The sequence below is a fragment of the Octopus bimaculoides genome, chromosome 5, assembly GCF_046866305.1.
Source record: "Octopus bimaculoides isolate indiv1 chromosome 5, ASM4686630v1, whole genome shotgun sequence".
NCBI lineage: Eukaryota > Metazoa > Mollusca > Cephalopoda > Octopoda > Octopodidae > Octopus > Octopus bimaculoides.
Genome location: NC_142932.1, coordinates 114,706,142 through 114,719,109, shown reverse-complemented (window position 1 = coordinate 114,719,109; position 12,968 = coordinate 114,706,142). Strand labels below are relative to the sequence as shown.

The 12,968-nt window shown below is 37.5% G+C and overlaps 4 non-coding genes across 4 annotated transcripts; 3 read left to right on the top strand and 1 right to left on the bottom strand.

The window, feature by feature from the left end:
- Window positions 1-1,243: 1,243 nt before the first annotated feature.
- On the bottom strand, window positions 1,244-1,315 carry Trnaq-uug (transfer RNA glutamine (anticodon UUG)). The gene has a single exon. It is a non-coding gene; the product is annotated as a tRNA-Gln (tRNA).
- Window positions 1,316-1,662: 347 nt separating this feature from the next.
- On the top strand, window positions 1,663-1,734 carry Trnaq-uug (transfer RNA glutamine (anticodon UUG)). Its single transcript has one exon. It is a non-coding gene; the product is annotated as a tRNA-Gln (tRNA).
- Window positions 1,735-4,547: 2,813 nt separating this feature from the next.
- On the top strand, window positions 4,548-4,620 carry Trnaa-ugc (transfer RNA alanine (anticodon UGC)). The gene has a single exon. It is a non-coding gene; the product is annotated as a tRNA-Ala (tRNA).
- A 4,727-nt stretch (window positions 4,621-9,347) lies between these two features.
- On the top strand, window positions 9,348-9,419 carry Trnaq-uug (transfer RNA glutamine (anticodon UUG)). Its single transcript has one exon. It is a non-coding gene; the product is annotated as a tRNA-Gln (tRNA).
- The last annotated feature ends 3,549 nt before the right edge of the window (window positions 9,420-12,968 follow it).

Below are 12,968 nucleotides of genomic sequence, written 5' to 3'. Positions count from 1 at the left end.
TCTTGAAAGCGGTGCCCCAGCATGGCCGCAATCTAATGACTGAAAGAAATAAAAGATGTAGGTATACTGAGGTCCGCTCGATTTTTAAAGCAAAAAAAAAAAAGTTTCAAGTTTTAAGCACAAATCGAATTATTCAATCAATGATATACCGTTTCGTTCCAGTATTTTCTGCCATCTTGTGGGCAGATCGATTATTTCTTGCGCAAAGCATTTCGGCGATCTTACGTTACCAGTTCCAAAGCTGTCACTTAAACCACGGTAAAAGGGTTTTAGGGTTAGGGAATTCCGTCCCTAACCCTAACCCTAACCCTAACCCTGACACATCGGCCTTTTCCTTTTTACGGAAAAGGCCGATGTGATGTAAATTTGGGGAATATCTGCAACCATCATGGTCATATAACAGCCGTTGATGACGCTGTTAATTTTAATTGGCCGGATCGAAATCTTGAAGACCATTTATTGAAAATTCGTTCTGTAACGGCATCTTTTGAAAATGTGATTTTCTCTTTATTTTGGTTATATATATATACTCACATATACATACACACATACACGCGCGCAAACACACACAGACACAGACACATACATACGTATATATAAAAAATATATCGTAAATATCTTTTATGTTTTTTTTTGTTTTGTTTTTTGTTTTTTTCAGTGACTGGACTGCCACCATTTCCTTTCGAAGTACTCCCTTGAAGGATTCTATTCGAATACATCGACGTCGGTATCTTCTTTTTTTACCGAGTCGCTAAGTTACAAAACAAACTAAATTTAGTCACAAAGACACACACACACACATGCGACGGGCTTCTTTCAGTTTCCGTTTACCAAATCCCGGAACCATGTGGTTGGGAAACAAAATACAAATCACACAGCCATACCTACGCCTATATATATATATATATATATATATATATATATAAGCAATGTTAATTCTGAGAAACGTCTTTTTCCATCCGCTTTTTCCACTTGTCCTGAAGAAGAGGTCTTCACCCTGAAATATAGAATAACAAGGTAAAAACTGCAATTTTGTTTTGTTCTCTTTTCTTTTTGTAGCTTGCTTTTTCGCATTGTTCTAGCTTTAAACAACAACCTTCTTCAAAGTTGTACCACACAATGCTTCATCCAAACTATCTCATATGCTTACATGCAGTGAAGGAAAAACGTGCTCTCCAACGAAAGAAAGTATTAAAGATTTAAAAAAAAAAAAAAAGTTGCATGAATTTACAGAGAAATTCCAAGGTCTCACCGAGATTCGAACTCGGATCGCTGGATTCAAAGTCCAGAGTGCTAACCATTACACCATGAAACCTGCGCTTGTTAAGGGATTCAGTGAATGAAAATATGTGATAAAGATTTATGCAGATAAGATTTATGCAGAATGCTGTCCCATTCATTTTCAACTTACTGATCAGATTTTTTTCCCATTCCATCACAGATTGATGCTAGCCACACTTGGAACTTCTGCTCAGTTCCCCCTAACCATCTTCACCAAAATGTCTAGGGTCATCCAGAGCCTGTTTTAGATCTAACTGGATTAGACGATTAAATATTAAACATTGGACTGTGAGATATTTGCAGCTGATGTCAAAATCAAAATTTAAACTCTGAATAAATATTTATCACATGTTTTTATTCATTGAATACTTTAGCAGCACAGGTCTCATGGTGTAATGGTTAGCACTCTGGGCTTTGAATCCAGCGATCCGAGTTCGAATCTCGGTGAGACCTCTGTAAATCCAAGTTGCTCGTCTTCTCTTTTTTAAATCGTTAATACTTTCTTTTGTAGGGGAGCACATTTTTCATTCACTGGTCAGTTGCTTCATTTAATTACTGAAGACTGCTTATTCGGATTCATTAGCAATCAGTTTATGGCATCAACTGACGTATTGTAATTCCCGTAAGTTACAGTATTCATGAGTTAAAAAGAAAATACAATGTTTACGAGAAAGTTGTAGACATCGATATTGCGAGTGAGAGGTTTCAACCAACCATTATTTAGCTTTCTTCTATGTTGCCCACTTCATATCACAACACTACTATTCCTGTTCTTACGATATAAAATTAGGTTATTGCCCCTTTAAATCGAACTATATTTAAAACATTAACGAGTGCTTAATACTGGTTTCAAATCTTGGCACGAGGTCAGCAATTTTAAGAGAGGGAAAAGTCGGTTACATCGATCCCAGTATTTAACTGTTACTTATTCTATCGACCCCTAGAAGGATGAAAGGTAAAGTCAACCTCGGCGAAATTTGAAGACGAGCGTTTAATGTTGCTGTTAGTAGACTCACAAGTTTGAGAAAGAGGATTCCGCAATTTCTTGCTGAGTAACTGCACAGATGATTTGTTTTTAGTGATCAAAATGTTTGTGCTGTGCATAAGCTCACTCCTTCCATTAAGTCGACGTTACCTGAACAGGTGCACGGTGAGCCACACGTCAGATGTCGACGTGAACGCAGAGCAATATGAAATGAAGAATACAACACACCTCCCGGTCTGTTGATCGGAACCAAAATCTCGCGATCAAAGCATCCCTAACCGCTAAGCCACGCGCCTTCACGCGATTAATATACACACTTTACACTTACATAATCTAGGATTTACTTCCACTACACCTAACATAGCCAACCGCTGATCCAAGACGTTTCAAAGTGGTTAGGTGGAAACTAAGTTAAAGTCACAGATTTTACTGTACTAGTATGGAAGGAAGGTAACATTAATCGGTCACAGAATTAATTTAAGGAAGTACAGGGTGTCCACAAAGTCTGGGTACATGGGGATTAACACATACTTTAAGAAATTATTATTTCTTATATTTAATTGTTTATGTTATGATTTTATTTACTCCATGTACCCACATGGGGATTAACACATATTTTAAGAAATTATTTCTAATATTTAATTGTTTATGTTACGATTTTATTTACTCCCTGTACCCAGACTTTGTGGACACCCTGTAGAATGAATAATTGTTTGTACGAGGCAGCTTATTGCACAAACTTTTATCCACTTTTTAATGTCCAATTAACGCTACCCTCCCTACATACTGTTCTCGTATGTAGGAGAGATAGCATTAATCGACCACAGAATTAAGTTTGATAAGTAGGAGGACAATTGCATGTACGAGACAACTTAATGGGCGAATGTTTGCCTTTTAATTCTGTAAAACAGTATGTCATTGTGGACTCAATGTTATGTAAGCTGTTGATGTCGCTGCCATTTATTAAAACTATCTTCTTGTGGGCAGCATCCAACCGTTACACTGTGGTGCATCTGTTAAAAAGGTAACTGAACAATTATTTGTAACAGTTTATTGTGTAAATATCACGATTTACCGTTAATTCTACTGTTGTAAATACCGCAGACCATTATTCCAAGTATAAATTTTGGTTTTGACTTTATCGGGATATAACTCACAATTTAATACATTTTTTGGAATCGTTAATCAGTTATCAAATCTATGATTTTATCTCATAGATTCTATCATAGTCCAAACTACGGCCCATGAGGTCAGTTCATCCGGCTCGCCGCTGCATTGTACCTTCTGTGTAAGTACCTGCAATGAGACTTCGTTTGCTTCTGGTATGGCATCAGTGTTTGGAACAACTTATGTCAGTGAGCAAACATTTTCAAAAATGAAGGATGTAAAGTCAGCACATCGAATGAGGTTGACTGATGAATATTCCAAAGCCATTTTCTTGGCTGGATGCGGCAATTCCAAAGCAAACATTCATGATATCTTAAAATCTAAAACACCAGTTTCACAAATCACACTAACCTATTTTGCTGTTTAGTTTGTGAGATTCGGATGTGTGCACTGGGTGTGATATAATTATTTCATTGCTAACGTCGCCTTCTTTGATAACTTTCTGGTAAATAAAAATGTTCGTTGTCTTTATTTTTTGTGTATTCATTGAATTTTATTGAACAAAATGGTTATGCGGCCCGCGAGCGTCATTCTCTCAGTTATCTGGCCTGCAGTGAAAAAAAGTCTGGTAACCCCTGACTTAGAGGAACAATATGCGCGTGTTTTGTGTGTGTGTGTGTGTGTGTCAGAGATTGAACACGAATGAGTTTTTTTCCTAGCTTTCCTTTCTTATCTCTTATGATTTCACAATTGAATGCTTTAGTTATATCTCCATGTTGTTTAAAATTAACATAAATTAAAGCGGTTGATATATATATATAGAACACTGTTCTTTATCTTCCATTCGACAACTGATAAATCTGTTGCACTTTGCAACAATTTTTTTCCATTGCATAATAGCCTGATAGTCGTGTTTTAAATCGAGCCATCTGAGTTTTAATCTCGGTAATCAACTTTTAAACTCTCCTTCATTACTATAAGATGAAAGATGTTCGACAAATTATTAATTGCTCTTGTATAAGTAGAAAGCATTGTTTTCCTTGTTTTTTTTTCTTCGGTAGTTCAATACGTCACGAGAAATTATGCGAGTAATAATATAGATTTCCTCTAAATCATATTTTTGGCTTAGCTCACTTATACTAAAGTGAAAATATATAAACTGCCTACGAGGATTGGGGAATTAGCTCAGTTGGTAGAGCGCTCGCTTTGCATGCGAGAGGTACCGGGATCGATACCCGGATTCTCCAAGTAGATAATAACTTCTTTTTTATTTATTTATTTGCTTGCATTATTATATATTTTATTCTATTTTACAATATTGTCTTTCACACCAAGGCGGCGAGCTGACAGAAACGTTAGCACGCCGGGCGAAATTCTTAGCAGTATTTCGTCTGCTGTTACGTTCTGAGTTCAAATTCTGCCGAGGTCGACTTTGCTTTTATCATTTCGGGGCCGAGAAATTAAGTACCAGTTGCGTATTGGGTCGATATAATCGACTTGGCTCCTCCGCAAAAATTTCGAGCCTTGTGCTTAGAGTAGAAAAGAATATTGTCTTTGACACCTCCCGTTCACTTCCAATGTAAGAACATTCATTTTTGTATTTTGAAGAACAATTATAAATATTGGCCCCTGCTAATCAAATGATTTTGTTAGTTTTAAGTTATTTTCTCGTTTATAAAAATGTGGAATAACATTCTGCGTTCGCGGGTGTTGAAATGTTTGCTAGCTCAGGTGGCAGAGCACTTGCTTTAGATGAGGGAAGTACCGAGATCGGTATCCGGATTTTCCAGTTAACTTGTAATTTTCTTAAATTGTGTGGTCTTGAATTCAGTCTTTCTGCGCGGCACCATGGGTGTGTATCTTCTACTATTACCCCAGACAGACCTATGCCATGTGGTCGGATTTTGTAGGCAGAATACTCAGAGAAACCCGTCTACCACATAAATCAGTGTATTTGTGTTTGTCCCCCAACACACCGCTTGACAACCAGTGCTGGTTTGTTCACGTATCCGCAACTTAGCGGTTCGGCTGAAATTACCGATGAATAAGTACCGGACTTAACAAAGAAATAAGCACTGGGGCTGACTTGTTTGACCGAAACTTTCAAGGCTGTAACCCAGCATGGCCGAAGCTCCATGACTAAAATTATAAAAGATATAAAGGAGTGTAAGACATATTTAATTTGAAAATACAAGAAAATTTGTTCTTAACTTCGAAACAGATGTACAACTTGCAAATTTCATAATGCGATGAATGTAAAAATACTATGAAATACAAACATAAAACTGAAAGCAAAACAGATATCGTTCGCCGTACCTCTCAAATGCAGACGACCGGTTCGGCCATCTTGGTTAACTGTCAATATAATACATTAAAGGGTGGAATTTTACTGTAATACAAGCAGCAAAGAGAGGGCTTTATATCGTGAATTTCAGTTTCATCCACATGGAATTTTATATCATAATTTTAAAATATCTTATACTTCATAGTTTCATTCATATATGTAATAAAGTATTCGTGAAGGTTAAAGAAATGAATCATTGTCTTTGAAGAAATTCTTCATTTCAAGATGAATGCAAGGAAAATGAATTTGTAGGGACATTGTCGATAGTATTTGAAATTATGATTCTTTATTGCATTTTGTGACTTCTACATTTATTATATGTCGATTGCGCGACATTCTCTCTCTCTCTATCTGTCTCTCTCTCTCTCTTTCTCTCTCTCTCTCTCTCTCTCTCTCTCTCTCTCTTTCTCTCTCTCTCTCTCGATACTCATTTAAATTCGTGCAAATTCTGAGAATTATAAACTTTGCGATTATTGCGTAATTCCGAGCTTCTTGAAACAGGTGTCGAGTAAAAAGATATGTATTCTCTTGTTAGTATTCTGTAATTTTTATGTTCTATGTAAATATATGTGTATGTATATATGTACAGTATAATTTTATGTGCGTTTAGAACCTAGCCCCGGATGAAAAATTCGGAGTTTAAGTTCAAATTCATTTGAGCGCTTCTACGCATTTTTTATACAGATCATATCTAGCTCTCACCTGTTAAAAATATTATGCATACATGCTTGTATGTATGCATGTATGTATGTATGTATGTATGTATGTATGTATGTATGTATGTATGTATGTATGTATGTATCTGTGTGTGTGTATGTATGTATGTATGTATGTACGTATGTATGTCATTATTCAGTTTATTTCAAGATTTCTTGCCAATAGAGAAAGAACCGGTTCTAATCTAGATCCAAGGTTCCTTCATTAGAATTTCAACATCAACAACAGGGTATTTTTGTTTGTATGTATGTATGTATGTATGTATGTATGTGCAGATTTGTATGTTTTATGTATGTATTCTCATGTATATAGTTGCATATCTAGATATGCTCATATATATTTAAATGATAAACTTCTGTAAAGTTTTACAGATTTTTACAGTTCCACTGATGGATTGGATCTGTAGTCTTCAAATTAGCTTTCTCCTTTCTGTCTGCCTGTTTGTCCGTCCGTCTGTCTGTCTGCCTGTCTGTCTGTCTGCCTGTCTGTCTGTCTGTCTGTCTGTCTGTCTGTATGTATGTATGTATGTATGTATGTATGTATGGAAGAAGCAGGTTAAGGAGGGGTTCGACACTTTTGAAAGAGAACGTATTCAGCACGAAGAACTTAAGTGTGCTGCTCGAAAGCGCACTGCTGGTGTAGTGAATGGGGAAAGCTTGGTTTGCAATGTTTGCAGTCGTGTGTTCTTGTCAAGAGTAGGGCTCATTAGCCGCCAACGGAGCCGCAGATACAAAATATAAGTTAGCCCTAAAGCACACCATGTCCCTGAAGGTCAGTAATGGTCTTCTTCGATCACGAGTGGACGGCCATCAGCATGTATGTATGTACGTATGTATGTATGTATGTATGTTATCAATCAGTTTCATTTCTGTATTTCTTGTCAATAGAGAAAGAACCGGACTCTAACATAGATTCAAGGCTCCTTCATTGGAACTTTTATCAACATCATCTAGGTATTTGTGCATATGTGTGTGTGTGCAGTATTTGGTGTTAGTGTATGTGCAGATTTGTATGTTTGTTTTATGGATGCGTTTTTATGTAGATATTTTCATGTCTAGATGCATGCATATGTATTTATGTGCTAAATTTGTGGAAAGTCTTACATATCTTTACTGTTCCATTGATGGTTTGAATCTGTAGTCTTCTAATCAGCCTTTTTCTTTCAGGTTTTGAGAACCCTCATTTTTCCAGGTTTTTGTTGAGGCAGTTCGTTACATATCCCAATGCCCCAACAATCACGGGTATGAATCTGAACTTGTAGTCTGAATGTATGCATGCACGTATGTATGTATGTATGTATGTATGTACGTATGTATGTATTTATGTAAGTATGCATGTATGTGTGTATGTATGTGTGTATGTATGTATTTGTATGACTATTTCAATTTACGATGTATAAGTGGGGTTTCTTTGTTCGGTGACTATATGTCCATAGCGAGGCATTCTCGTCCACTTATTAAATATAATACAAGCCTCCCTTTCCGTACTCATTTAAATTCATGTCAATATAAATATACACATGCGTGAGAGTGTGGGGGTGGGGCGCACGCGCAGGGTCAGCTTAACAGCATTACAGGACCACGAGTAAATCAGTGCACTCCCAGGCTTCCACCATTGCATCCAGTCTAACCTCTACAGCACCAACTACACTATCACTTGGGCAGCTGTTGCTACTAGCTGAAGCACCGGACTAAAACGGGGTCACTACTCACCTGACGATCCAAATGGCAGGATCTACGTACATACACATTTCTTTGATTGTGCACTTCTGAAGATGGGACTTTGCGCCCGAGATCTAAAGGTTTTTCAATTTTCATCGATGCACTTTGCCTTATGGTATTATTTCCTGCCGGCAAACCACATTATACATAAATAAGAATTGGGCCTCTTGTTTTGGCAAATATCCTGGATGCCCATGCCTTAAGATGGTTTTGTGTGTGTGTGTGTGTGCGTGTGTGTGTGTGTGTGTGTGCGTGTGTGTGTGTGTGTGTGTGTGTGTGTGTGTGTGTGTGTGTGTGTGTGTGTGTGTGTGTGTGTGTGTGTGTGTGTGTGAAGGTAAGATCTAAGGATCGAGGTATAGGACGATAGCGAGCTTCAAGCAGGCTGTAGAAGATATGAAAAACAAAACAACTTTCAGGAACAATAGCGTTTTATTGGAGCAGAAGGGTGTGAATTTTTTCCCCCAGCGAAATACGATAAGCTGAAAAAAAAAAGGTTATTTTATAGTTCATTGTTAGCAACTGTGGTTGCTGTATATGCGAATATTTTTCAAAAATTAGGGAATTGACGCAGGAGTGCCTGTGTGCTAAGTAGCTTGCCGCAGACTGAATCGCTGGCGGGATGTGTGCCACCAGCAGAAAAGGCTCCGTCGGTGGGAAGTAGGACACTGCCGGAGCAGCTTGAAGCCCCTTCCCGTGAGGAGGGGGAGTTTCTCCTCCTTTATCACTGGAGAGGGCCTGTAAAAGAATTCTTCGACGGACTGTGCGACCGAGAACGTAATAACTCAGATTGCACAGCCAGTCCAGTATGGCCGGCGCAGGTGATTGCGGAGGTTGTACAATGTGAGCTTTTGTCAAAGGTCATGGAAGAAATTCACATTCCTCTTCACGGGCCCCGACTTGTCGGTGCAGAGTTGTCTGCAAGCGGCAAGTCAACTTGCTTGGGGGCAGATTTTTTTCCCATTCCATCACAGATTGATGCTAGCCACACTTGGAACTTCTGCTCAGTTCCCCCTAACCATCTTCACCAAAATGTCTAGGGTCATCCAGAGCCTGTTTTAGATCTAACTGGATTAGACGATTAAATATTAAACATTGGACTGTGAGATATTTGCAGCTGATGTCAAAATCAAAATTTAAACTCTGAATAAATATTTATCACATGTTTTTATTCATTGAATACTTTAGCAGCACAGGTCTCATGGTGTAATGGTTAGCACTCTGGACTTTGAATCCAGCGATCCGAGTTCGAATCTCGGTGAGACCTCTGTAAATCAAAGTTGTTCGTTTTTTCTTTTTTAAATCGTTAATACTTTCTTTTGTAGGGGAGCACATTTTTCATTCACTGGTCAGTTGCTTTATTTAATTACCGAAGACTGCTTATTCGGATTCATTAGCAACCAGTTTATGGCATCAACTGACGTATTGTAATTCCCGTAAGTTACAGTATTCATGAGTTAAAAAGAAAATACAATGTTTACGAGAAAGTTGTAGACATCGATATTGCGAGTGAGAGGTTTCAACCAACCATTATTTAGCTTTCTTCTATGTTGCCCACTTCATATCACAACACTACTATTCCTGTTCTTACGATATAAAATTAGGTTATTGCCCCTTTAAATCGAACTATATTTAAAACATTAACGAGTGCTTAATACTGGTTTCAAATCTTGGCACGAGGTCAGCAATTTTAAGAGAGGGAAAAGTCGGTTACATCGACCCCAGTATTTAACTGTTACTTATTCTATCGACCCCTAGAAGGATGAAAGGTAAAGTCAACCTCGGCGAAATTTGAAGACGAGCGTTTAATGTTGCTGTTAGTAGACTCACAAGTTTGAGAAAGAGGATTCCGCAATTTCTTGCTGAGTAACTGCACAGATGATTTGTTTTTAGTGATCAAAATGTTTGTGCTGTGCATAAGCTCACTCCTTCCATTAAGTCGACGTTACCTGAACAGGTGCACGGTGAGCCACACGTCAGATGTCGACGTGAACGCAGAGCAATATGAAATGAAGAATACAACACACCTCCCGGTCTGTTGATCGGAACCAAAATCTCGCGATCAAAGCATCCCTAACCGCTAAGCCACGCGCCTTCACGCGATTAATATACACACTTTACACTTACATAATCTAGGATTTACTTCCACTACACCTAACATAGCCAACCGCTGATCCAAGACGTTTCAAAGTGGTTAGGTGGAAACTAAGTTAAAGTCACAGATTTTACTGTACTAGTATGGAAGGAAGGTAACATTAATCGGTCACAGAATTAATTTAAGGAAGTACAGGGTGTCCACAAAGTCTGGGTACATGGGGATTAACACATACTTTAAGAAATTATTATTTCTTATATTTAATTGTTTATGTTATGATTTTATTTACTCCATGTACCCACATGGGGATTAACACATATTTTAAGAAATTATTTCTAATATTTAATTGTTTATGTTACGATTTTATTTACTCCCTGTACCCAGACTTTGTGGACACCCTGTAGAATGAATAATTGTTTGTACGAGGCAGCTTATTGCACAAACTTTTATCCACTTTTTAATGTCCAATTAACGCTACCCTCCCTACATACTGTTCTCGTATGTAGGAGAGATAGCATTAATCGACCACAGAATTAAGTTTGATAAGTAGGAGGACAATTGCATGTACGAGACAACTTAATGGGCGAATGTTTGCCTTTTAATTCTGTAAAACAGTATGTCATTGTGGACTCAATGTTATGTAAGCTGTTGATGTCGCTGCCATTTATTAAAACTATCTTCTTGTGGGCAGCATCCAACCGTTTCACTGTGGTGCATCTGTTAAAAAGGTAACTGAACAATTATTTGTAACAGTTTATTGTGTAAATATCACGATTTACCGTTAATTCTACTGTTGTAAATACCGCAGACCATTATTCCAAGTATAAATTTTGGTTTTGACTTTATCGGGATATAACTCACAATTTAATACCTTTTTTGGAATCGTTAATCAGTTATCAAATCTATGATTTTATCTCATAGATTCTATCATAGTCCAAACTACGGCCCATGAGGTCAGTTCATCCGGCTCGCCGCTGCATTGTACCTTCTGTGTAAGTACCTGCAATGAGACTTCGTTTGCTTCTGGTATGGCATCAGTGTTTGGAACAACTTATGTCAGTGAGCAAACATTTTCAAAAATGAAGGATGTAAAGTCAGCACATCGAATGAGGTTGACTGATGAATATTCCAAAGCCATTTTCTTGGCTGGATGCGGCAATTCCAAAGCAAACATTCATGATATCTTAAAATCTTTTGTGTGTGTGTGTGCGTGTGTGTGTGTGTGTGCGTGCGTGTGTGTGTGTGTGTGTGTGTGTGTGTGTGTGTGTGTGTGTGTGTGTGTGAAGTTTCCATACAGAAGAAATGATTGAACAATATGTGAAAATTTTCTAAATTCCTTTTAGATATCAGATATTTTCGGATGACGTAATAATATGAAATTAGCGTAATTAATATACATTATGCCGTCTGTCTCATTTGCATATGTTTAGATGTCATCACACAACAGTCTGAAATACAAAACACAACATACAATAATATAAAGTACATAATATATATATAGAACATTGTTTTTCCAACTTCCATTTCACAAATAGTACAGTATGTATTGTGTTTTGCGATAATTTTTTTTCCATTACATAATTGGCTTTTAAATCCAATCATCTGAGGATTAATCCTGGTAACCAATTATTAAACACTCCTTCATTACTATAAGATGAAACGCGTTGACAATTTATTAACTGTTCCAAAGCGACGAGCTGGCAGAACCGCTAGCACGCCGAACAAAATGCTTAGCGGCATTTCGTCCGTCTGTACGTTCTAACACTTTTACCCTTTTACTTGTTTCAGTCATTTGACTGTGGCCATGCTGGAGCACCGCCTTTACTCGAGCAAATCGACCCCAGGACTTATTCTTTGTAAGCCTAGTACTTATTCTATCGGTCTCTACTGCCGAACTGCTAAGTTACAGGGGAGTAAACACACCAGCATCGGCTGTCAAGCGATGGTGGGGAGGACAAACACAGACACACAAACATACATACACATACATACATAAATATATATATATATATATATATATATATATATATATATATATATATACATAAATATATATATATATATATATATACATATATATATATATATATGTGTGTGTGTGTATATACATATATATATATGTGCATACATACATACATATATATATATATATACGACGGGATTTCCGTTTCCGTCTACCAAATCCACTCACAAGGATTTCGTCGGCCCGAGGCTATAGTAGAAGACACTTGCCCAAGGTTCCACGCAGTGGGACTGAACCTGGAACCATGTGGTTCGCAAACAAGCTACCTTTCATCCTCTTAGAATCCATAAAATAAGTAGTAGCTGAGTACTGATGGTGCTGCAGTTGACTTCCGCCTTCTGTGGAATTTCTGGCCTTGTGTCTAAATTTGAAACCAAATTCTTAATTGCTCTTGTAAAGGTACAAGCAATAATTGAAAGTTACTTATGGTAGTGATGTGTGATAATAGCTTTCTTTTTCCTTCCGGTATTTCAATATAACACAAGAAATTATGTGAATAAGAATATAGATTTCTTCTGAAACATATTTTTCGTTCAGCTCACATATACTAAAGTGAAAATCAACGAGCTTTTTTCCCAAGTTTGGGGAATTAGCTCAGTTCCAAGAGAACTAGCTTTGCATGCGACAGGTACCGGGATCGATACCCGCATTCTCCAAGCAATTACATTTTTTTTTTCTCTCTCTCTCGGTTCAGCTCA